The following is a 24,371-nucleotide window of genomic DNA, read 5'->3' on the forward strand; positions in this document are numbered from 1 at the left end:
CTTCCTCTGCTACAGTTCTCGCTGCTCCATCAGCTCCTCAGAGTGAGTTATACCAATTTTAACTCCCTTGGGGGGGTGTCTACACATTTTTTTATACTATTGTCACTATATTGGTTTATAAACCAAAAGACGCGGTACAACCCCCTTCCTGTGGACACATTTATACTTATTTCAGAGTGGTAGCCATGTTAGTCTGTATTGGCAAAAAGAACGAGGAGTTCTTGTGGCACCGTAGAGACTGCCAAATTTATTGGGGCATAAACGTTTGTGGGCTAAAACCCAATTTATTGGGCATAAGCTTTCACACTAGGGGTTCTACTGCTTTCACTAGAACAATATAAAATCAAACCCTGAACTGAAATAGATAAATCGGTACAAAGATTGTATGTAGCCCAGACTCAGTGGGCTAGTTTAAGAGATAATATCTCAGGGGTTAGGATGAAAGAATCTGGAGAGAGTCTAATTTGAAGTAACATTCCATACACCCTGAGGAGCCCAGATGATGGTGGAAGTTACACCAACTCAGCAGCTTTCTGAACTCACCTGGGAATTAGGGTCACAGATCCTAACTGCTGGGAGCCACATTGCAGGTTTAGAGGATAGTCTTTGACTATCTCCTCCTAGAAACACCTGTAAAAAGCAGTTTGTGATTTTTAAAAAAACATTCTCTGCCTCCTGTCCCTCTGCTTTTGCTATCACCTCTTCCTTTGGACTCTCCAACAGCCCCGCTCTGTATTGCCCCCTCTAGAGTGGAAGTAGCCAGCTGCTCCCCAGAGCTGGTGAGAGTCTCTGAAGCCACTGCATTCCAACTATCCTGCCACACCAAACAAAATGCAACATAATTTCACGTTTGTCACTTCACAGGCTCCTTCCCAGCCACCCTGATTTGTGATTTCTATTTCAGGCACTCCGCACAGGAGCATCGCTGATTAATTCCCCCTATAGGAACTAAAAGTAGCTGTAATCCCAGAGCGGGTGGGGGGAAGGGATCCTTAAACATCCACTGTGGAAATAGACAGTATTAATTCTGGCATGGAAATCATGGCACTTGGCCTGGCTGCAGAATGACTTAATTCATTTTTTAATGGACATGATGCTTTGCTGATAAAAGCCCTGAAGTGCATTTTAAAAAAAAATTAAAAATGATTGTTCGGTCATTACCTGTTGGAGGTTTCATTTGTAATGTTTATGCTCCTGCTTGGGAAGTGGAAAGGGCCAGGCTCAGGATACAAGGAGATTAACCAATGCGTTTGCACACTTGGCAGTTTGTTAACTTTGAGGTCTGGGGAGGGGGAAGGGAAGAACCTGTAAACTGGAGGGTCTCTAACCTGGCAAGAAGCCCTATGGGGAGGGGAAGGAAAACTAGAGAGCCAGGAGTCCATGTTCAGTGAGAGCTCCAGAGCCAGGCGTAAGAGATACAGGGATGTGCAACGAAGCTTTGTTGGAATTAGAGATGAGCCCGATCCAAACCACTGGATCACAACACCCTGCGCTTTGGGGGAGTTCAGATCCAGGAGCATAAATCACCACTAGCCGATGAGGCAGGCTGTTCCCCAGAATGGGCCAGACCCAAATGCTGAAGCCAAACACCTCGAACTGGGATAGGTGGTGATACAAACCCCCTCAGATGACAGTTAGGGTGGCCAGGTGCCCAGTTTTTGACCAAAAAGGGGACAGTCTCCAGTCAGATCTACTGACCAGACACCCAAAGTCCAGTTACTGTGGGTGGGGGAGGCGGGGAGACACTGAGGCATCACCCACGCCAACCACTACTGTAGCTGGGGCTGCCTCCTACCTGTGTCGGGCAGCTGCAACTCCCAGCCCTGGCTCCACATGCAAGTCCCTCCCAACCCTGGTAGAGATGGGGGAGAGAGGGGAATAGCAGTGAGTGATGAGGGAGGGGGGGAAAGAGGAGTGAATGGGGGCAGGGCCTCAGGGAGAAGAAGTGGGGAAGGGGTGGGGAAGGGGAAGATCTGGCATTCTTGCTGGGGTGTCCGGTTTTTAAATATTACAAAGTTGGCAACCCAAATAACATCTTAATGTAGGTGAAATAGCCATGCCTGCTAAGGGAAGATATTTCTCGGGTCTGGGAGGAAGGGAGCATTAGGCCTGGGGATGAGGGCAGGGAAGAGCTGTTCAGATGATATTTGAAAGCAGGGGTCAGAATATCATCCAAATATTAGGAAACTAAATTATCACCCAACTCCAAATACCAGCCTAGTTGCCCATAATTGTCCACCATGGTGTTTCTGAACATGTGATACTGACCATTGTCACAGACATGATACTGGAACACTGGTTTGATCTGATATGACAGTGCCTGTTTTCCATAGTGCATAGTGAATATTAAACTCCTGGAGTCCCCAGCATTGCTGTCCAGACCCAGCATCCATTTCCTAGTACCCAGAAGTGTCAGGAGCTGCTTCCCAAACTCACTGCCGCCTTCTCTATTAGCTTGAAGTTGCTGGGGAATTGCCAGCCTCAGCACTGTATTCTCTGTCTCAGGCAGTGAGTTTATGGTACGCATTTTTCAAGTGCTGTATCTGTGGGATTTTGTTGCCTTGGTTTTGCTCTTGCCGATCTGTTCCTGCAGGTTATCAGATCACTTTTTTTTCTGCTTGTCCTTATTTTAAATTAAGTGTTCTGTTTTTGTTTTGCTGGAATATTTTCTGCTGTTTATTCACCTCCCTGCTGTATGGTAAACAAGGTTGAGAGCATGTTTCTTACTGGACTCCATCTCTCTCTGCTGCCCAGACATTTACATTAAAGGGAATCAGAGGAGGTGGGGATTAGGGCCCAGAAAAAAAGGAAACCCCCTTTGAAGGAAGTTAATGAAACCTGGGCAAATAGCATGGTGAAAGTCAAATTAGCCAAATGATCAAAAGTCCCACTTCAGTTCAAGTCATGGAAACCTTGGAGCAATCAGAGGAAAATCTAGTGTGTCTGCAGAAAAGACAAAAGACATCTAAGGGAGGAGATTAAAATAGCCCGCAGATGCTGAAAGGATAAGTGAGCTGCTCAAAAGTGATGTGCAATAAGCAGACTACATTAATATAGTTATTACAAAGCAAAGAGGCCAGATGCAATCATCAAAGGTTATGATTCTTCAGCAAGAGAGAGATAAGTCTCCAGATTGAAAACTTAGGTGGAATCAGAGATCAATATCTAGGATTTGGAGTTCAGGTCCTCTTAGCAACACAGGCCAAATGTAGTCATGTATTCTGATGATAGGTGACAATACTCAATAGATAGATAGATTCCAAAGCTAAGTGAAGGTAGCAGAGGAGCCAGGCCCAAAAGATTGGGACCCAAGGAACAAAAATTAGGATCCAAGAAGATTTAGAAGGATGATAAAGATCCTGATGAAGATCTAGGCTATAGAGGGCAATGCAGCAAAATAATGTGATTAGCTACTAAAAATAAAGGCCTCTCTGAGTCATACTGTTGTTGATCCAGAGGCTTCAGGAGGAAATGAAAACCCAATGAACACATACAGTGATGAGATCCAGAGACGAAGCACTGAGAGCCAAGAAAATGAAGGGATCAGAGCTGGGGGCAGAGCATACATGCTGTCATGTTTTGATACCCTTTTCTCCTGATGACTCAGTGAGATCCCAGTAATGGTGGGAGCTGCGTATCTTCCTACCCATCAGAAAGCAGGAGGGAGGAGTACGGTGCGCTCAACCGCACCGAAGTCAGCAGAGTGGGTAGGACAGAGGGAGATGAGGTGTGATTATTTTAGTCCCCCCTCCCACTCTTACTCAGACTGGCTGGCAATGGTCCAGTAAAAAGTCCCCTTGACATTGTTTTGGGTGATGTAGAAAACCTCACTGGGTTCCTTGGGCTCTCCCTCCTCCAATCTAGCAGTGCTGAAATGAATAATGATTCTCCCAGAAGGGGGAAATCCCGACCCTGAACATCCTGGGCTAGAGCCTGATTCCACTTCCACTAGGGGCAATCCAGAGTTAACTTCAGTAGAGCATCTCCAGATTTACACCAGCGTCACTGAAATCAGAATCAGGCCCTGAGTAATCTCCTGATAAGCGGAATGTTATTCTTTCCTCCTCCTCCTCTGTATTTTCCTGCAGTCTGTAATGCCATTTGCTAAATATATTACCATGGGCTATTTACCTCAGCCTGCCACTTTGCGACCTTTGAGTGCCTTCCCTCCCTGCCCTTCCCCCCTCCCATCATGGTGTGGGAATTTCACAAATCACTGCAGATTAGACTAACCTAACATAGGAACATGCATCACCTAAATACCCTCTTCACAAACTGCCTTTCACCTCAAGGACAAACAAAAAAAAGGCTCCTGCCGGCTGGTCTGCTTCTCACCGTGCACAAAGGATGTGTGAGAAAAACTACAGACGCAGCAGTATATTGATCTAAATTAAACACACACACAAAATCTAATTGAACTGACAGGGAACTGGTGGTTAAAGGCAGAAAATTAGGGCTGTTAATATAATAATGAACAGTTGTGCTTACTGTCTGTGCCTCTGACATTTCATATTGTCATCTCACCAGTTAATCACCGCCTCTCCCTCTTTTGTGGGAGCTAATGTGTTTTCATCCATTCGCCCAACGAGTTAGCTCTCCCATTGTTTGACGGTTACTAATATATTCTACCTGTTAATGAGGCACCAGGCTGGAGCAGCACAGGTGATGGACTCAATAAGTGTCTCTCTCTCCACAACAATCATTGTCGGGCCAGGCATTGCATGCTGCATGCCAGTTTGCTGTAGGCTCATCCCCTCTTCTTTTAGGTATATTTAGACCCACACACTTGGCCTGATCCTCCTTTGACATGATGTAAATCAGGAGTTGTGCCATTGAAACCAGCAGAGCTCCAAGACTGCTTCAAAACAGAAGAGGAGAATCAGATTCACGGTCAGTCGTGTGTGAACTGGTGGTTAGAGCACAGGACTGCCAGTCAAGACTCCTGGATCCTATTCCTACTGATTTCTGTGTGATCTTGTCCAGTACCTGCTATACAGCAGGTGCAGAGACTGATGCAGTTCACAATGCTAGCATATTACGTAGTTCTGCCTGAACATCCATTTACTGCACTAGCTCTTGAAGTTTTATGGGCATTGAGTAAAATACGGGGCTTAGGTTTATTCAGAGGTGCTATGCACTTACAGCTTCCATTGTCTTCAATGGTAACTGCAGGTGCTCAGCGCTTCTGACAATCAGGTCCCTCAGACATTTTTTAATGCACTGCAGGACTCATGAGATTGCTGACCAGCTGACACTGGTCAACTAAACAAGAAGTGATATAATACAATCATAATTATTAATACTTGGATCATATGGTATTTTTCATTCGAGGATTTCAAAGCACTCAAAAGTAAGTAAATATTATATATGATGGTGACACTGAGGTACTCAGAAAATAAGTGACTTGCCTATGGCCACACAGTGAGTCAGTGGCAGAGTTGGGACTAGAACCCATAAGTCCTGCTTCCCAGTCTCCTGTTATAACAGTTGGGGGGAGGGATAGCTCAGTGGTTTGAGCATTAGGCTGCTAAATCCAGGATTCTGAGTTCAATCCTGGTGGGGGCACTTAAGGATCTGGGGTAAAATCAGTCCTTGGTCCTGCTAGTGAAGGCAGGGGCTGGACTCAATGACCTTTCAGGGTCCCTTCCAGCTCTATGAGATAGGTATATCTCCATATATTTGTTTTCACTAATGGAGGAACTGGGTTTCCCACTCATGGGGATTTGTTTGTTCTATCCATCTTCCATGCTAACATGTGCGCAGGTTGTCTCCACTGCTTTTCCGATAAACTTGGTTAAATCGCTTGAATGGATTCTTGACAGCAACAGTGTAACAGAAAGGGCAGCATCATTTCATAGGGCAGCTCCCCTGAGATCTTTCACTGGCTTAGAGCCTTTGAAATAAATGTTCCATTATCCAGAGCAAATCTCTCAATGAACTTCCCGCTAGCGATATATAGCACGGTGCATACCTACCTTGTCACTGGCAGCAAGGTGTGTGTGTACCAAAGTGATTGTTCCTACGTCCTCTCGTCACCAACACCCAAGGAGGGACAGGACCGTCGCACTTCTGGCTTCACAGTCAGGTTCCGTAGAGTTGATTGATCTCCACTGTCTAAGTGGAGAGGAGGCAATTCAGAGAGGGAAGAGAAGAGCAGAAGTCCCAATGGCAGCTACCATGAAAAACAAAGCACAAGGAATTGGATCGCTGGGGAGAAGGAATTGGCTGTGGAGTAGCTCAGGCCTAGGCTGCTGGTTTGAATCCAGCACAGGCTGGTAGAAAGTACAACTTCATGTTGTTACCATGAACATAAGAACAGCCATACTGGCTCAGACCAAAGGTTCATCTAACCCAGTATCCCGTCTTCCAAAAGTGGCTAATGCCAGGTGTTTCAGAGGGAATGAACAGAACAGGTAATCATCGATTGATTCATTCCCCCATTGCCCATTCCCAGCTTCTGGCAAACAGCAGCTAGGGACACCATCCCTGCCCATCCTGGCTAATAGCCATTGATGGACCTATCCTCCATGAACTTATCTAGCTCGTTTTTGAACCCTGATATAGTCTTGGCCTTCACAACATCCTCTGGCAAGGAGTTATAGTCTTGGCCTTCACAACATCCTCTGGCAAGGAGTTATAGTCTTAGCCTTCACAACATCCTCTGGCAAGGAGTTCCATAGGTTGATTGTGCATTGTGTGAAGAAATACTTCCTTTTGTTTGTTTTAAACCTGCTGCCTATTAATTTCATTGGATGACTCCTAGTTCTTGTGTTACAAGGAGTAAATAACTCTTCTTTATTTACTTTCTCCACACCAGTCATGATTTTATAGACGTTTATCATATCCCCCCTTAGTCATCTCTTTTCCAAGATGAAAACTCCCAGTCTTATTAACCTCTCCTCATATAGAAGCTGTTCCATAGCCCTAATCATTTTGTTGCCATTTTCTGTACCTTTTCCAGTTCCAATATATCTTTTTTGAGATGGGGCCACCACATTTGCATGCAGTATTCAAGATGTGAGCATATCATGGATTTATGTCGAGGCAATATGATATTTTCTGTCTTATTATCTATCCCTTTCTTAATGATTCCCAACATTCTGTTCACTTTGACTGCCACTGTATATTGAGTGGATGTTTTCAGAGAACTATCCACAATGACTCTAAGATCTCTTTCTTGAGTGGCAACAGCTAAATTAGACCCCATCATTTTATATGTATATTGGGATTATGTTTTCCAGTGTGCATTACTTTGCATTTATCAACATTGAATTTCATCTGCCATTTGTTGTCCAGGCACCCAGTTTTGAGAGATCCTTTTGTCTCTCTTTGCAGTCTGCTTTGGCTGTAACTATCTTGAGTAGTTTTGTATCATCTGCAAATTTTGCAACCTCATTGCTTACCCCTTTTTCCAGGTCATTTATGAGTATGTTAAACAGTACTGGTCCCAGGACAGACCCCTGGGGGACACCACTATTTACCTCTCTCCAATCTGAAAACTGACCATTTATTCCAACCCTTTGTTGCTTATCTTTTAACCAGTTACCAGTCCATGAGAGGACCTTCCCTCTTATCCCAGGACAGCTTACTTTGCTTAAGAGTCTTTGGTGAGCGACCTTGTCAAAGGCTTTCTGTAAAACTAAGTACACTACATGGCTGTTCAGTATTTTGTGTGAAGTGACTCTGTGGATCTCAGCCCATTCTATGAATACTGCTTCCACCACCACCATGGGCACTAGTTGTCCAGTCTCAGCCGAGAGGCCAAGGACTGCCACAGCAACTGATCTTCCCACTTACCCCTCGAGGACACTCCTCCAGCTCAGTGCTAAGCCACAGTGGAAGGAGAATTTGCCCTGACGCTACACATGCTGTAATTATTGTGGGAATAAAAAGAAGACCTCAGTCCCCAGAGCTGTCAAGCCACCGTTAACAAAAATGTACAGATACTACCAAATCTGCCCATCTCACACTTATCTGTGCAGGTGTCTATTATAGCAATGTAGTTGACCTTGTCAGGAGACATGGCTGAGTGGCAGGAAATGCCAGGGAGAGCAGGCTTAGCAGGAGGAGAACTTTTCACTTTGCCATTCGTATTTCACTCTATTTATTGCCAACATAAACAAAACTCGCTTATTTCCTTGTGTTCATATCCTAAAGCTCCCTGATCTTCAAGCCAGGGTCACCTTAGGAAATAAGCGTCGCTGTACTGCATCAGGGCTCCATCTAGCCCAGTATCCTGTCTATGATAGTGGACAGCTGCAGATGCTTCAGAAGGAGGTGCAAGAAACCCTGCAGTGGATACTTATACAATAACCTGCCTGCACATAGAGGACGTTTCTTCCTAACCATCACTTGTGAGAGGTTGGCTTACGTCATGAAGTAAGAGGATTTATATTTCTTCTCATGTAATTGTCGATGTTGCTGTTGTCCATATTTTGGTCCAATCTTTCTTCCTTTATCCTGCTTAGCTCTTGGCCTCAGTGATATCTTGTGGTAATGAGTTCTGCAGAATAATTATACATTGTATAAGAAAAAAATTTCCTTAGACCAGTTTTTAATGTGTTGCTTTTCAGTTTAATTCATTGCCTCCTTATTATTCTATAATGAGAGGAAGTAAATAGGAGCATCCAATCTACCCTCCTTACACCACTCATTATTTTGTATCTGACTATCACTTCCCCTCTTATTCGTCTCTATATAAACAATGCCAGTCTTTTCAGTGTCTCTTCACTCCGAAATCTGTCCTGGCCTTTGATCATTCTTGTCACCTTTCTCTGAACCCCTATATTTCTGCTAGATCCTTTTTGAGACAGACTGTCTAGAACTGAACACAGCATTCCAGGTGAGGGCATACCAGCCATTTATATAATGGCGTTCTCATATTCTCTGTATTGCTTTTTATCCCATTTCTAATGGATCCTAGCACTTTGCTTACTTTGTTTTACCATCACAACACATTACATACAGGATTTCATTGAGCTTTTTCTTCAATTAAAGAAGAACACAGAAACATGAATGAATAGTTTAAATGACCTTGTTCCTGGTTGATGATGGCCCCATAATCCTTTACAGACAATTTGCTTTGTTTAGGTTACTGATTTCCCATTCTGTCTCTCTCCATTTGCCTGTCAAATACACTTCCAAATTCCACTGTCTATTTCTGAGGATGTCTGAATTCCCCAGAAGCCCAGTCTGACCTCATCAGTCCCTTTGCACGCTGATTTTGGAAGCGTGGGTACTTTGCTCCAGTTTGTATACACATACACGCCACCAGCAGCAGCTCGAAGCCAGGCCAGTTGGAGCATTCTTAGCCTTCCCCACTGTAATTTTCAGTAAACCCTCTGACGCAGGCTGGAGCTGCTGAAACCTAGTTTCTAAGCCAAACCCTCCTGCAGCCAGAGACACGCTGTTCGCTTCAGACCCAAAGACAAAATAAATCTCTCTCCCTCGAGAGAGGAACAGTATTAGTGGGTGACATTCAGTCTCCTGCAGGGAGGAGGAATCAGTCAAATAGCCCAGCTGCTGCTGCCCTGGCAGCTTGAGCTGGTCAGGTTTCGCTTCAGTGACTTGGGCTGATAAAATCCAGAGGACAGTCAGCAAAGGCCACTGAACAAGCAGGGACAGCAGAAATATTGTTAGAGAGAGAGACGACAGCAAGGGGGTGTGCGCAGTGGGAGGAGGTGGCAAGGCAGGGAAGAGTGCTGACTCAGCAGCCCCGGGGTGACAGCACCGCATTAGCACAACGCTCCTGGGGGACAGCCAGTCTAGAGAGATGTTCCGTAAATATGCTCCCTTCACCTCACGCAGACTGTGTCCCTTGGCCCGCACACCCTATGAGCTGCTCCTGGGCTGGGGTCGAGGGAATGGGGATAGAAGGATCAATATAACTGAGATGGGATGAGTTTAGGGGCGAATTGGCTGTTTTGTCAGTCAAGCACCTTGTTTCAGGGCTGTACTCCTGACTCTGTGGAATGGAAGTGTTGGGGTGTGAGAGGGGTGTGTAGAATCAGAGACCCCCTCAGGGGACAACTGGTCCCTTCCTTTTCCATCATGTCAAGACTGAGCTCAGTATCCCCAAACCACCCTCTGACAGGTGGATGTAAGGTCTCAGCCTGCAATAGCCCCAGGGAGGGCAATTCTACCAACTTCCAGAGCAACTTCTTCTTCACCTGAAGCATTCAGAGATAGGCGGCTTTTCTTGGGCCCTTCCAGGACTAGAAATGAGTGCAGCACTGACTCCCACTGGAAAGCTGGTAATTTCTCCTTCCCGGTGGATACAGCTCCCTTTCCTAGCTTTACAGGAATGTGAGCTAACCGTCTTTAAAGCTGCAGGGCTTGATTCTCATTCAGTGCCAGTGCTAGATCATTGGGGCTCTACTCAGGAATATATTGGGGGGCCTTCTGCGCAACACATACTGATAATTCATAGGGGGCCCCCTTGAGCTGCTGGGGGCCCTAAGCAATTGCTTAGTCGGCTTATGCCTGGCGCCGGCTCTGTTCTCATTTACCCTAAGGTCCCTTTAAATGTCCATGACAAAGTAAAGGGGCCTTTAAATAAGAGTGATTGATGTGATCTTTAAGGCCTCTTTACATGGTCAAAGTGGTGTAAAGGGAGCTTAGTGACAATTTTATATACAGGACACCAGTTACTGGCCCGGCACCAATTCTAATCCACCCAAGGCCTTGAGCAGGGGTAATTTAAAGGAGAAGGGAAAGGAGAAATTCCACGTTTGGCAGAAAAAAGAAGGAAATATTACTCTGACAGGTTGATTTTAAAAATAACACAAAAAACAGTGGGTGTTTGAAGCTGCTGAGGGGTTTGGAGCATTAGAATAAGTCACAGGGAGAGGAATGGGTGAGCCGAGGATGTGGATCTAGGTGGGTGCTAAATTCCACCAGGGCATACCATAAAGGTATCACTTGGATACGGATTCCAGATACACGGCATAATTATAGCTCTTTTTTTTTTTTTTTTTAGAAAATCTTTTTGAATTTGTATGAAGCAGCACAGAGAGCCAGTGGATTACTGATCATTGAGAGTTATCCTTCCAGGATAAGATAATCAGATTCATAGACAGTGTAAGCAAATATGTCAAGCAATTACTTGGTACAGCCCACTGTAGCAATTGGTCACATTAGGGATTTATGCATTAACTGTGTTAGCTCAACCGTCAGCTCAGTTTGGATAATTTGGGGAGTATGTATGTATTTATTTATTTTACTGCAAGAGCATGTGCTGCAAGAAGGGCAAGGCTGTGAACAGTGTTGTGGTTTTGCTACTTTAGGTTCCTGACAAGTACCCAAGGCACCAAACTGAACATCTAACCTGTCAGGTCTGGAGATATCATTGTGTTGTGTGTGTATGTGTGCGCGATACACAACTTTCTGTCACCTACTCACTGCCACTGACAGCAACTCTTCTCTGACCTCCCCTCTTACGCATGCAGGGGCAAATCAATAGATACAACTTCTGTGTTCGCAGGACTAGGTAGTGGATTCATCCAGTGCCATACAGCAGTAGCTGTTCTGTAACAGGGCTTTGTGTGTGGTACACAGAACAATGTTGTAGCCTCCAGACTACAGATTTCTCTCCTTCTTTGCCTGTCAATTGCCCCACTCTGTGGGCCTCTCAAAATGAAATAAATACAGATTGGGAGCCGTTTGTCACCAATTGTCTAATTTTTGAGGGGCAGGGATGGATCCCCAAAATACCAAACCAGATATACTAATGCTGACTAGAGTACAAGACTGTGGTCTGTACAGTCTGTGTTGAACTGACCTATTCAGAGACACCACCAGTAAGTAGCTGTCTCAGGTGCAGTGGTATGAGACTTTTCAAAAGATGAATGTGGGGAATGGGAAGAGAAGTGCAGGAGGGAGAAGTTCACTTAGACCATTAGTGGTCACTTGTACTGACCATTCTCCACCCTACCATCCATCTCACCGATGTCTCCAATGCTCCATTCGCCGGCTCCTTTATCAGCAACGAAAGCAGCTGGGACACAATTGGATCAGCAAAGCGGTAGCATCACCTCATAATTACCATAACTAAATCATCTCTCACCTGTAGCTCTAGGAAAGGGTTGAGAGAGAGATGTGGCAACTTGGGGTGAAATTCCAGATGCTAGGTAGGTGACTTTCTGTGGCTTAGCACTCCACTCATTAGTGAGGGAAAGGAGAGGGAAAGGGGTGTCCTCTAACAAGGGAGGAAGGAGGATCTGCAGCATGATTCCCAGCCAAGCCCAGGACTGCTTAGCTCCTTCTGGTTTAGGAGGGCGCCAGTGGGATTTTGGCTCATCTTGCAGAACTGCTGTTGCCTTTGGACCATGAGAGCCTCAATTAGAATCTCATCTGCGGTGAAGGGCAGGACAACAACTGGCTAGTAGTGGATTCCTTTGTGGTTAAGTCCTCTCTGTGTCGAGTCACCATCAAGCAGTAAGGAAGGAAAGGGGTTTGTAAATTCCACTATCTGGGTAATAGGACATGAACCCACACAAACTGTCTCCTTCCCTGGCTTTCTGTCTCAAACAAATTGGGTGGGAGAGGAGGGGGCTTCAGGCTCCCTGTCAGCAAAGCTGCTTATCAGCTCTAGCCAATATTATTTGCTTTCTGTAGGGTCCCTGATCTCAACGAACCCCAAAGCATTTTATAATATACAGAAGTCCCTTCACCCATCATACAGTCATCTCTAGGGGTGGGGATTAGGTGTAGCAACTGTTCAGCAACACACAGCAGCTTAAGATCAGAAACGAAGAATGAAACTACTGGAAGAATGTAAGTAGTAGAATGAACTGCCTGAGTTAGAATTAGACCAGAATTCCAATATCCTTAACTCTTGGGAGGAGTGTTGGGGATCTGTAATGAACTGAAGAGGTCAGTGGGTTTTTTCCTCTCTCCTCCAGAAAATGCTGCCTTTAACAGCACAGCACCCTCATGCTGTCATGCTGAGACATTAGTTTGGTAGTGATTCAAAGGGAAGAGCACGCCACACATAGACTGAATTAGCACCACCACTTCCTGCAGCACCTGGGTTTTTTCTTAGTGGTCTCCCATCCAAGTACACATGCAGACAAATACTGCTTGGCTTGTGGGGTGGAATGAGGGCACAGTTGCTACTACACAGTTCATAGAGCACTCAGATGCTACCCTGGTGATCACCACAGAAATGTCAATAAAGAAATAGTCTGTCTTCTCTCCTATAGCCTCTTCACGTCCCAGCTGCCACGGGCCACAAGTATCTCCTGGTCCCTGGGCCTACCTGCCCCAAGCAGCAAGATCGTTGTTCTCTAGCTGCAGTGGCCCTGACACTAAAACATTCTGCAAGACAACTGATCCTATTCTAATTGTTCAAGAACTTGGAAAGGTCACCAGAGATGAGCCAGTGAGGTCAGCCGTCCAGAGTTCACTCTTGAAAGGCCCCCTGGGCAAAAAGCTGAGGATGGATACCCATTAACCAGGTTTCTTTCCTCAGCTGAGTTCTCCTCCAGTTTGGGAAACCTCCTTGCAGACTCAGAGCTGCCACTTTGCTTTTGCTATTTCCCAAGTCATACCTGACTAGCTAAAAGTTTTATCAGCCACAACCATAAATTACCATGACAGCTTCTAGAGACACTCAGCCCTTTCGTCTCCTGCTCATTTCCTCTCTGTCCCTCGCCATTGATCAAACCTACAGGGTTTCATACTGTTCAAAAGCAAGAACAAAGAGAACTCCAACCCCATCTAATTGAGACATGGAGAACGTTAAGAAGCATTTGCAGTGTGTGTACTCCCCGTAATTAAATCAACTCCTTGATATTTCTGATAATTTTGCTGTCTTGTTATTTTAACCAGCATTATGATTAATGTCCGCAGTGGCGTGCTGCCATTTCAACATTGCAAATATCCCAAACCTCCCTTTCAAGACTTAGGCTCAAGTTTCTGCTTGCAAGGAGCGAGAAGACCACAAGATGTACTATTAATCAATGGGTAATTCAGTCAGTCTTGGGAGGGGGGGTGGGGTCTCAGAGCCTGGCTCACTGCAAATATGATATCCCCCATGGAATGTAATAAATATTTGTATTGTGTATGCTTTGTACCTGAGAGCAGAGCAGAAAGGCTGAGTGGGAGGGGGAAAGAGGCCTGAAATGGTATCATTATACTGCCTGAAGGTCATTGAGTGTGTCTGATGAGGAAAAAAAGGCAATGAAAGCCCATGCTTTTCCGATGTGTGGCTGAAGGGCTGTAATGGGCACTGAAAAGCTGATGCTGGAGAGCAGGAGTTGTGTTTCAACCCATTAAGCCCTGGCCTGACTTCCAATGTCAAAGAGGAGATGGATGATGCCTCGCATTCAGAGATTTCTGGGGCAAAAGTTCAGAGGCCTGTAGGTGAGCTTTGAACTGGAGGATTGTACCCTAATTGAGGCTTCCCTCCATAATAATAATATCATACATTTCTTGAGTGCCTTTCATCCCAAAGATGCCAAAGTCCTTTACAAATTTAGTTATAGGAATCACTACATTGAGCGAAGAAATGCAGCCACTTCTGGAGGGATACACTACAGCTGTTTAACAGCAACGCTACATAGTTTAGGACAGAAGGTGCAGCAGAAGCCTATAATTCATTTGAAACCGTAGGAAGAGTTGAAATAGGCAGAACGTAATTACCCAAGTTATAAATTAGAAAGGACTCCAAGGCTAAATTCCTAACTCTTGTGAATGTTTGCCAAAGGGTCTCTAATTCCCAGGAGCAGTTAGGGCCTCAGTCTTGACTCTCACCTCTGCTGGGTCACTCATTCCACAATTTATGAGATTAGACAAGGTACCATCCAGAGGTGGATAAAAGGGGGAGACAGTATGAGTTAGCATGGCCCAGAGGCACAGCATTGGGAGTCAGGAATCCTGGGTTCTTTCCAATCTCAGCTCAGCAAGTCACATAGACCAACATTTTCAAAACTTAGTACCTAAACAAATGTAAGCACCTGCTGCAGTGGCCTGATTGTCAGACGCGCTGAGCACCTGTTAACCTCAATGGGATCAGAATCTGTAACTGAGACAACAGGACTGACAGAGACCTTTGCTGTCTTCGGGCTTCTATTCTACACCAGCTGGGTCTAGTATTGGTAAGACAACCCAACAAACTCTAGCCACCCCACACAGGACAACGACAAGGCCAGGTGAGCAGCTGCAAACACCACCTGCTGCATTGTCTGGGGACTTTGCTTCTGTTTGGTTGCTGGAGGTGAAGCTCCTGATCACAGCAGCAGGAGGGAGTTCTCTGAGGAGATCAGGCCACCTGCAATCACCCCGTCACTTAAATAAGCTAGGGATAAAAAGATGACTGCCTGGTCTGTTCAAAGGACACACACACAACTTGTGCTTAGTCTGTGGAGTAGTGCTGTCATTAGATTTGAAAGACTAAGTTATGTATGGTTTGGTACCATGAAAGTAACTGTTCTTGTCTGACTGGGAGTGTGATGGGTGGCAAAGCAATAAGGCAAAACCCCAGCCTGCTCCCCACCCCTCCCTTTTTCCTCCCAGGCATCTCTAGACCTACACAGCAGAGAGAAAAGAACCCCTTGTTAGGAGACTATTGTTCAAACCTTCTAGCCTTCCCACCAGGCCCCCAAGACAAGTGAGTAATCTCTGGGTAACAGAAATAAAAAAATAAAACAGAGAAAAAAAGCTGAACAGCAAGTGTGTTGAATTGAACAGCCCTGATCTACTGCAATGAGGGCCATAAGGATAGAAAGTCCCGCAGAAGCCTAACCCAAGAGTATTATACCAGGCGCTACACATTGCCCACAGGCACTGCAATGAAAAAAACACACTTTGCCTCTTTTTGATTCAGAATGTATTAAGGGCCAAAGGCTTAAGCTGAGTAGAGAGATTTAGAAATAAAACACAGCAGCCTGGGCAGTTCCATGCAAGGCTGCGGTTTCATCCTGCAACCCAAGTTGTCGTCCTCCTCCTCCACAGAATAATTCAGAGCCTTGCTTTTTTTATCTGCTGTAATCTGGGTTTGTATGAACCAGCCCAGCCATTAAGTAACACAAGGGAGATAAAGAACAACATGGCATCTTTGTGCAGATAAAGCCTCGGAGGATTAGAAACTCCTCTTCTCCGTGCAACCATGCTATGTAAAAGGGGAAATGGCAGGTGCCCTCCTTTCTCACACATACGCATCTCACGGTCTCCTTTAAAGGCTTTCCAGAAGTCAGAATGCGCCTAGCCTGGCATTCACCTGGATCCAGGAAAGCCGTGCTGTGTCAACACAGCACTGGATAAAAACTGAGCTCCAGAATAGACTTTTCATGACATTTACTAAACCTTTTAGAAGTTTTCCCTCTTTCTGCACTAAATATCAGTTGCTTAAGATAATCTGTGAACCTGTAGAACGGCCATTAGGCACTCCCCAGTGACTGGGTTAATTCACAGTAAATTACAGTCACTGCCAAAGAGATTGCAGGGAGGCTAGGAGGAGATTGGAAGCGGCAGGCAGTAAAGCACTGTAGCATTTACCAAGATAAGAAAATAGAACAATAATCAAACCTTTCTTTTAAGGAGCAATGGGGCTGTGAACATGGTCATTTCCAAGCTCTAGGGCAGCAGTTCCCTAGAGGTCACTCCATCAGCGGATGGGCTCGCAACAATCCCAAGTGTGCAGAGGACACTATTTTACAAAATGGCATCCTCTGCCTGGCACGACCTCCTACATATGGTGCGTGCGAGGTCACACCATGAAAAAGATGCCATTTTAAAATGGTGTCTTTCATGCTGTCTGGGGTCAGGGGAAGCAGCCCATCTGAAAATGGAGTCATGCAAGGAAAAAAATTGGGAACCGCTGCTCCAGAGGATGCTATTAAGAAAGGGGATCAGCATTCACGTTGCTCTTCCCCCCCCACCCCCCCGACAGTACCTGGCCTGGGCCAGGGAAGCTAATGATCCAACCAGTGGACCAAATTCAGAGATGAATCCTGATCACGTGCTCCCTGAGGCGCATACACTAAAAAGGAGGCAATCAGCTTTGTGTAAGTTCCTGAATGATAGTCCAGGGTCATCATGCAAATAAAAGAAATGTGAAAGGAGAGACATGCATCGGTTACCCCACTCCATCAACAACCTCCCTGGCATCTCCCATCCTTCTTTTTTCTTCCTTCCCTCATTCTTTCCACCACATCTTTTCTGCACTCCCTTTTCTTTCTTTTTCCCTCCATCCTCTTCCTGCCCTAATTTTCCCCATGTTTCCAACCTTTCATTCTTCATCAGGAAGGAAATGCAGCTTTTCACCTCTCAAACCATTGTCTTTCTACCCAGCCAAAATTCTAGGCAAAGCCCAAACCTGGTGGAATCTCAGGGGCCTGGGCCTCAAAAACCTTTCACGAGGGTGTAACACTGCTCTGCTGTGGCGCAGGTGACAGAAAGGCTTGTGTCACCCCTTCAGTCCCTCCTTGTAGCCAGAAGTCCCTGGAAGTTCCTTGGAAACTGAATGAGGCCTTATGGGCTGGAACCACAAACCAGATTGCATGAGGCCCACTGTGTTTGGTTGTGAAGCCAGCCCTCATGGCTGCAGGAGATGTAGTGAATTCCCATCCATGCAGTCGAAGGTGAGATGGATGCTGTACTAGATCTGCAGGGACCTGGGTAAGGGATACCTTGCAGGGTATTGTAGGACCTGGGAGGGGACCATTACCAATCGGGTGGAGTACAAGGTTCTCCCAGGAAGCACAAAGCCATGCCAAAATTTGGGGCCTACTTTTAGGAAAATATTCTACAGCTTTCTTCATTAATGAGCCACATCCCCAGAGCTTACGCTCAGGGTCTGGGACTGTTACTGGTATCTATAGTATCTTTATAAAGGCAGGTTTGTAAGGTTTCACTTGGCTACCAGGGAACTTCTAGGGGAAGGGGATGGGATTCAGACCTAGGTGGTTGAGCTAGTACCCTAACCAACCCCATGGCAGGGAGTCACTGGGAGTGCTGTGGTGCACCAGTACCTTAGAGGTTTGGTAGTGTACCAGGTGAACCACCAGCTTGGAGACAAGCACTGCAGGCACTAGGTTCTTCAGGTTCTAGTCCTCGGTGGGTTCCCAAACACATTCACGCACGTAGAATGACAAAGAAGATCCCTTTACTAGGGCTGCCAGAAATAAACCCTGCAAAGCTCCTAGGCACACGTATGTAATGGCCACCACAACCACACACGAAAAAGAGAGAACCTCAGCAGGGAGTCCAGTCCAGAGGCATGAAGGTAACAGCATCCTAGTGCAACCCTTCCACACTACCCACCTGCCAGCAGATTGCAACCCTGTGTCCACCCGCTGCTACTGGCTCCTTGCCCACACCCGGGTGCCCCCCATCCAGTTCTCAGCCTTCCTACCCCAGCTCACAGTTGCTCACTCACTGCACAACCTTTCCCCCACAGCCAGCTTCAATGCTAATGGCTGCAGCCAGCTCCTCCCTGAGCCAGGTCCCCTCTGATCTCTGGATGTGACTTTTTCCCTTGTGCTGTGGAGGTTTCAGAATCCTCTACTGGCTGGATGTTGAGCTGGGGGTTAACACAATGTTCAGTGATGACTGCTACACGTTCATTACCATTCTGTTAGCCCAGTGATACCTTGACCTCAGTGGTGCAGGAGTCAAACTAGCGATCAACATTCTCCAAAAGAAACACAATAGTGTGAATGACGGGGAAAATATTTCGTTTTTATTTATATATTATTCTCACAGCAAATAAGTTAATAACTTAGTGCAGGTTGATAACAATTGGTAAATAACATAGTAAAAGCATCTTGCTGGTTAAATCACACCGTGTTTTAATAGCATGCGCTGCAAAGAGCTGCAGGAGACGCATTAAAGAGCCACTTGCAGCTCACGAGCCTCAGTCTGAGTTTCACTGTGAGACCCTCCATAGAAGTTAAACACCTGCTGAATTCACCTCTTGGACATCCATCCCAGCAAGAGCACAAGCAGGCAGCTGCTTAGCAGGGTAAACCCCTGACGCCTGCTCCATCTGAGAAATCAATGCAAGGCAGCCACCTATAATGTGGCCCCATGGAAATTCAGGCCCATCATCACCACCACCCGGCCTCTGGGCTGCCAGCTGTTTTCATCTGAACTCTCCGTTCTGCAGCTACTAAAATTTAACTGCATCAAAAACTAATTTGTGCTGCCTTGTTTTCTTCCTGAAAATATACATGTTAACCTATTGGGAAGCCTTCCTTTCTGCTACCAACCAGTATCAACAGTCAATCAGAATCTGTCAACATAGCAATTTTATCATCTCAGACTCGGGTAGCAATGCAATCACCATGGGAACCAAAATAGTAACTATGGAATAGCTACCTTAGTAACAACAACAAATATGCCAGTATAAAATGGCAGTTGTAGTAAATTTTGGTTAACACTTTAGAAATTAAACAGTAGCTATGTGAAACCTGGAGTTTATAAATTCAAGAGACCTCTCTGGGGAAAAGGGGCTTTTAAAGTGTTGCAAAGTTCTAATCTTGATGCTGACCAACCGTACTTCGGGCTTAAAGAGGCAGATGCAGAGAAAAATTGGTCTTTGCTTTGAAAATGGGTTCATTTGTTTTCTGTGTAATATGTGCTTGTGGATGTATAGGCTCTATGCTGCCTAAAGAAGCAACTTGCCTTCCTTGCATATAGATTTCAATTGTGATGTTTAAATGCAGGAGGGTGAGGGGAGGCTATTTGTTTCAGAGAAATTAACCACAACGCCTCCTTTAGTCTGTGTGAAGATCCAAAAGAACTTGAACCCCTGGTGAACACCAGGAATGGAAACACAGAAATTGCTATACCGGAACAGGCCAATGGTCCATTTAGTCCAGTATTCTGTCTCAGGTAACAGCTCATAGTTAATGCTTCACAGGAAGGAGTAACACCCCCCCTCAACGCACCTCTCCAAATATGCAATACTGAGGGATTTTTCCTTGACTTTGTTGTGTGATGACTTTATTCCCCAAAGCAGGATAACAGAGTCCAAAAAGGCCAGGCGTGTTTAAGAAGAGTAAGTGTTTAGTTTTTCATTGCGGGAGCATGGGCACACTCAAAATCTTTGTCCGCTCCAGGCCTCTGGCCTCCATCCTGAGGCTCTGAAATGAAAAAACAAATAAATCCTGGGTTTGCCTAAACATGTGTGGTGTCTATGGTCTCTGTCAGTTCTCCTAACGCTGTTCAGCACAAGAGGAACGTGACCCCTTTTACAGTAAGAGAAGATTAAATGGTTAATTTCCTAGACTTCTTCTTCAATACTGTGTAGAGGAGATGGCCTACTAAGTTAAGCATCAAGACTCCCTAGAGCTAGAAGTTCAAATCCCAGCATGGTCCTCTCAACCCTTCATCTTTCCAACGTAGATAAATAGAGTTCCATGCAATTAGAGTCACTAAGACACTTTGGAAATCAGGCCATAGGGTTATGCATGAGCATTGAAGATCCCATGATACTTTTTGCCACTGTTGTGCTTGTGCCCCAGTTAGTTAGCTTCCAGCCTCCATCCCACGAATGGCTTCATTTCATTGGTGCTGTAGCATTTATATCGGATTTGTGAAGCCCTTTGGATTAAAGGGGGCAACAATGGTGGTTAATGTTATCACTGTTTCTTTCTTTCTAAAGTAAGAGGTGCGGATGTCAATGATACATGTGCCTCAAGATTAGGATCCGCTGAATTCAGCAGTTAGCAAACAAACACCAAATGTCACTTTCCTAGAGCTGAGGTTACTGAGATAGTCAATTTGTGACAAAGGCCAGTGGACCAAACATCAACCTCCTGTTCTAATGAATGATCCCCAGAAGTAAAAAATAATCATTTGGAGTAGTATAAACAATTTATGTGACCTGCACTATAGAAGAGTTTGTTCTAGCAAATTGTTACCTAGAGAGAGAACATCTAGAGAAGTATAATGTTCAGGAAGACTGGAAAGATTTTCACACTTCACACGTCCCAAATCTTGGGTTATAAACCGAAACGTACATGGACCGTACTATTGCAACATACTTGGAAACTATAGCTAGTGCAGAATGTGATCACCCCCCTGATTAATGGTGTTTGCTACAGGGAACAAATTACATCAGCTCTCCAGCAACTGTCTGGCTCCTTATTCACTTCTAGGCACAACTCAGCATGTTGCCTGTGTGATTTACAAAGCACTACATGGCATTCATCCTTCCTCTCATTCTATGTATCACCATAGTAGACAAGATTCATGGACGTTAAAGCTACCTGTACTCAAGTGTCTGGGGATAGGGTGTTCTCAGTGGAGATCCCATGCCTGGAATCTGCTTTCCCTGTTGGTTGTACAGAGCATGAATGAATGGTGAATAGGGAAAGGCCCATAGTAAAAGTTGCACGTGTTCATTTTTGAGCATGTGTCTTGACACTTGTCCCTCTTGCCCATAAAAAACATTGTGCAATATATGTATATATTTGCTCTACACATATTCTCCCTCCCTCCCTCCCACACACAAGAAAAGCTACTCATTTGTGCTCACTCACCCAGCACAATAAGGTTCCAATGCTGTTTGGAGCCTCTGGACACTAGCATTATACAAATTGATGATAGAGGAGCATTTCTTGTCTCCTCCCAGGCAGCCACCTTTTCCCTAGTCTTTGCCAGCTGAAGGTGACTGTTTTGAATGTTCAAGAATCCTTTGCATCTGTGCCTCTTAAGACGGTTCGACATTAGATAGACTAGTCACAAGGAATTGTAAAAGACTAATTAACCTCAGTCAGTGTTTTCCTTTTTTCTTATATATTTCCCCATATAAACGCACCACCACTTATTCATCCTCCCTAATCCCCTGCTAGGTTACATCTACAATTTTTAATTTTACTAAGGAAATTTCAGTTCGCCACCTTGGTTTCCTTGAGTTGTACTTCACCCTCCATATTGCATTCCCCCTTCTTGTTCTCCCTTTGTCTATAAACTGCCTAGCAGCAGCACTTTGGCAGGAAGTATTGGCTCATTTTGTACATTTGGGCGGGAAAGGGTCAGGTGTCCTAGAGAATCCTGCCCAGCAACTAAAGGTGATAAAAGGTTACGGCGCCCTGTATGGCAGCTGTCCATCATAGAGGCAGCCCAGTACTAAGGTCTATTCCCTGCTGAGACGGAATGTCAAGTTGAGACGGAAGACGATAGAAGATTGCTTATCTGATCCTGTCCTGAGTATCCTGATGTTCATGTTCCCTGTCCCTTCATGTCCTGTGATCCTGGTAGTGTCTTGAGTTCCAGTGTGTCCAGGGTCCTGTGCAACAAGAAGAATGGTGATGTGTTAATCCCTTTAATTTGTCTTACCCACCTCTGATGTTGTCTGGTTTTGGGGCCTTGGCTGAAAGCCTGTTTGTATTGTTAACACCCGAGTGGTTTTCCTCTTTGCTTACTGGGTATAGGTGTTGGGGGTCCTTTAATAAACTGTTATTTGTTTTGCACCTAATCCTGCCTCTTTGGTTTCTTAGGAATAAATCATTAACCGATGATAGATGCGGGAGGAGGATAGGCTTGCAGTGTGGGGGTTTGGTCTTAATTAGGGTTTCCAGCTCCCTTAGAAGTTAACAACAGTAAAATGAAGCAAGAGAATTCTGGGGTTGAGCCCGATAATAAGAGAGGTGCTTTCCTACAGTCCATGTTCCTCTTACCTAATCCTAAAATTTCTTGCCTGCTCCACAGCTGCCTATATTTGAAAACTACAGAGAGAGAGATTTGGGGAGGAAAAAAGACAGTGGTGGGGATGAGAACGTTCCATATAGCCCCCTTAAAATCTACTGGACTGGGGAAGGGCAGAGTGGGACAGTGATAACTCTTCTGGGAAAGGAATAGGACCCATTAGCCTTAACTAAGGGCAATTGGAGTGCAGAGTAATGTAGCGGATAAGAAAGAGTCCATCTCTGTACCAGGAAGGCCATACTGGCCATGGGAACTGGCAAGAAAAGGCTCGGATCCATTCTGAAATGCTGTGAGCACCATATGGGAAAGATGCATTCAGTAAGTGGCCATTTACCTTTGACATCTCCCGGAAAACATTTCTGAAGTCACACCCGGGTCTGTTACTTACTCCTGCAGTTATAGCGCAGTGTTGTTTGTGACAAAAAAAGTGACTAATTGTTGCTAATTTTTTCACTCTCACGACATCTGTTCAAAATAAAGAGCCAAATTAGAAAGACAACATATGCATCAGTCTGGAAGCATTATACTGCATATGCTGACTGCAGTCAGTCAGCCCTGGGTGTTACTTGCTAATGCTTACCAGCTGCAGCTAGGTATTATGGACATTTGCCAGCTCTGCACAGAGGGCAAAGCTGGTTACAACCTGCTCCATGCTGGAATAGTGGGCTGTGGTAGGCAGGCACCCTAATTCCACACTAGTGGGGCAGGGAGTGCTGGGCATACAACCCAGGAGTGTGCTTCAGCTGCATGCTGGTGGGCACAGGGTGTGGCAGGCAAGTGACCTAGTGTCACTGATCAGGGTGTGGGTAGTCAGGCATGGCAGTCAGAGCAGTGGTGCTCAGACACTGGAAACAGCATCAAGAGGTCAGACCCAAGGGTCAGGCCCAGAACAGGGCAGATAGAGGAGCAGTTGTAGCTGCAGGCATAAGTGTTGAGCTACTACTGCTGCTTAGCTTAAATGCAGACCTGTAGGCTCCTTGTACCCAATCACGTGATTCTGCTGCAGCCCAGCTGGGCACATTAACCAGCCTGAGGGCTGAGCCAGCTAGCCCCAGGCCCAGGCCAAGGAATGCAGACCCAGAGTTCCTGCCACCCTGCCACACACAGATGGGAGGCAATATTGTCTATATACCATACTGAAAAGCAGAGAAAATTTAGAGCTGCCAGTTTTGTGCAGTGCCATGTGTGACATTTTATGCATATTATATGATGAACTAATTTACATTTTTACAAACTAATTTATCCAGAACCATAAATTTCAGCTTTAAATAAATTGTGTGGATTTAGCGCTGGTGAAAGCATTTGCTTGACAGCCTTGATGAATGAAATTCTCTCTTTATTTATGAGACAGACGTAGGGCAGGCTCCACTGACACACTGCCCTGCCAGCATGTTGCAGCCTTGATCTGGTAGACAGAGGCACAACTTCTTCTAGGCATAACAGGGATAGTTCAGTCGCCGTGGCCCACGCAGTTCTTTGTCTCTCTATAGCTAATCAGTGCCGAGCATGGTGGTAAGTTTGTGAAGAGGGAGCTGGAATTGAGCCCCACCAAACTCACCACGCTTGAATTTAGCACAATTAATAGATTGTCACAGAAGCTAGAAATGAAGGTCTTCAGAAACATGACAACTAACCAGCTGTGAACTGCAACAGAAGAATAGCTCCTAGCGGATGCACCTTCCCGGTGCCACGTACAGTGCCTACCAGCACGTCTG

At 45.5% G+C, this 24,371-nt stretch overlaps 2 long non-coding RNA genes across 3 annotated transcripts in view; both read right to left on the reverse strand.

Moving 5' to 3' along the window:
* LOC135982463 (uncharacterized) overlaps positions 1-21,428 on the reverse strand; it is a 127,153-nt gene extending 105,725 nt beyond the window's left edge. The window contains exons 1-4 of one of the 2 annotated variants that reach the window (XR_010599838.1): positions 21,216-21,428; positions 19,893-20,087; positions 8,372-8,503; positions 5,976-6,172 (exon numbers count right to left, since the gene is read on the reverse strand). This is a non-coding gene — a long non-coding RNA (uncharacterized LOC135982463). Of the gene's footprint in view, positions 1-5,975; positions 6,173-8,371; positions 8,504-19,892 lie in introns of both variants that reach the window. The other variant, XR_010599837.1, reaches the window with a different exon arrangement.
* Positions 21,429-21,453: 25 nt separating this feature from the next.
* Positions 21,454-24,371, reverse strand: part of LOC122173524 (uncharacterized) — a 42,874-nt gene continuing 39,956 nt past the window's right edge. Inside the window, exon 4 of the long non-coding RNA XR_006174044.2 lies at positions 21,454-22,237. This is a non-coding gene — a long non-coding RNA (uncharacterized LOC122173524). The remainder of the gene's footprint in view (positions 22,238-24,371) is intronic.

This window comes from Chrysemys picta, chromosome 3 (genome assembly GCF_011386835.1).
Source record: "Chrysemys picta bellii isolate R12L10 chromosome 3, ASM1138683v2, whole genome shotgun sequence".
In the NCBI taxonomy this organism is placed as follows: domain Eukaryota; kingdom Metazoa; phylum Chordata; order Testudines; family Emydidae; genus Chrysemys; species Chrysemys picta.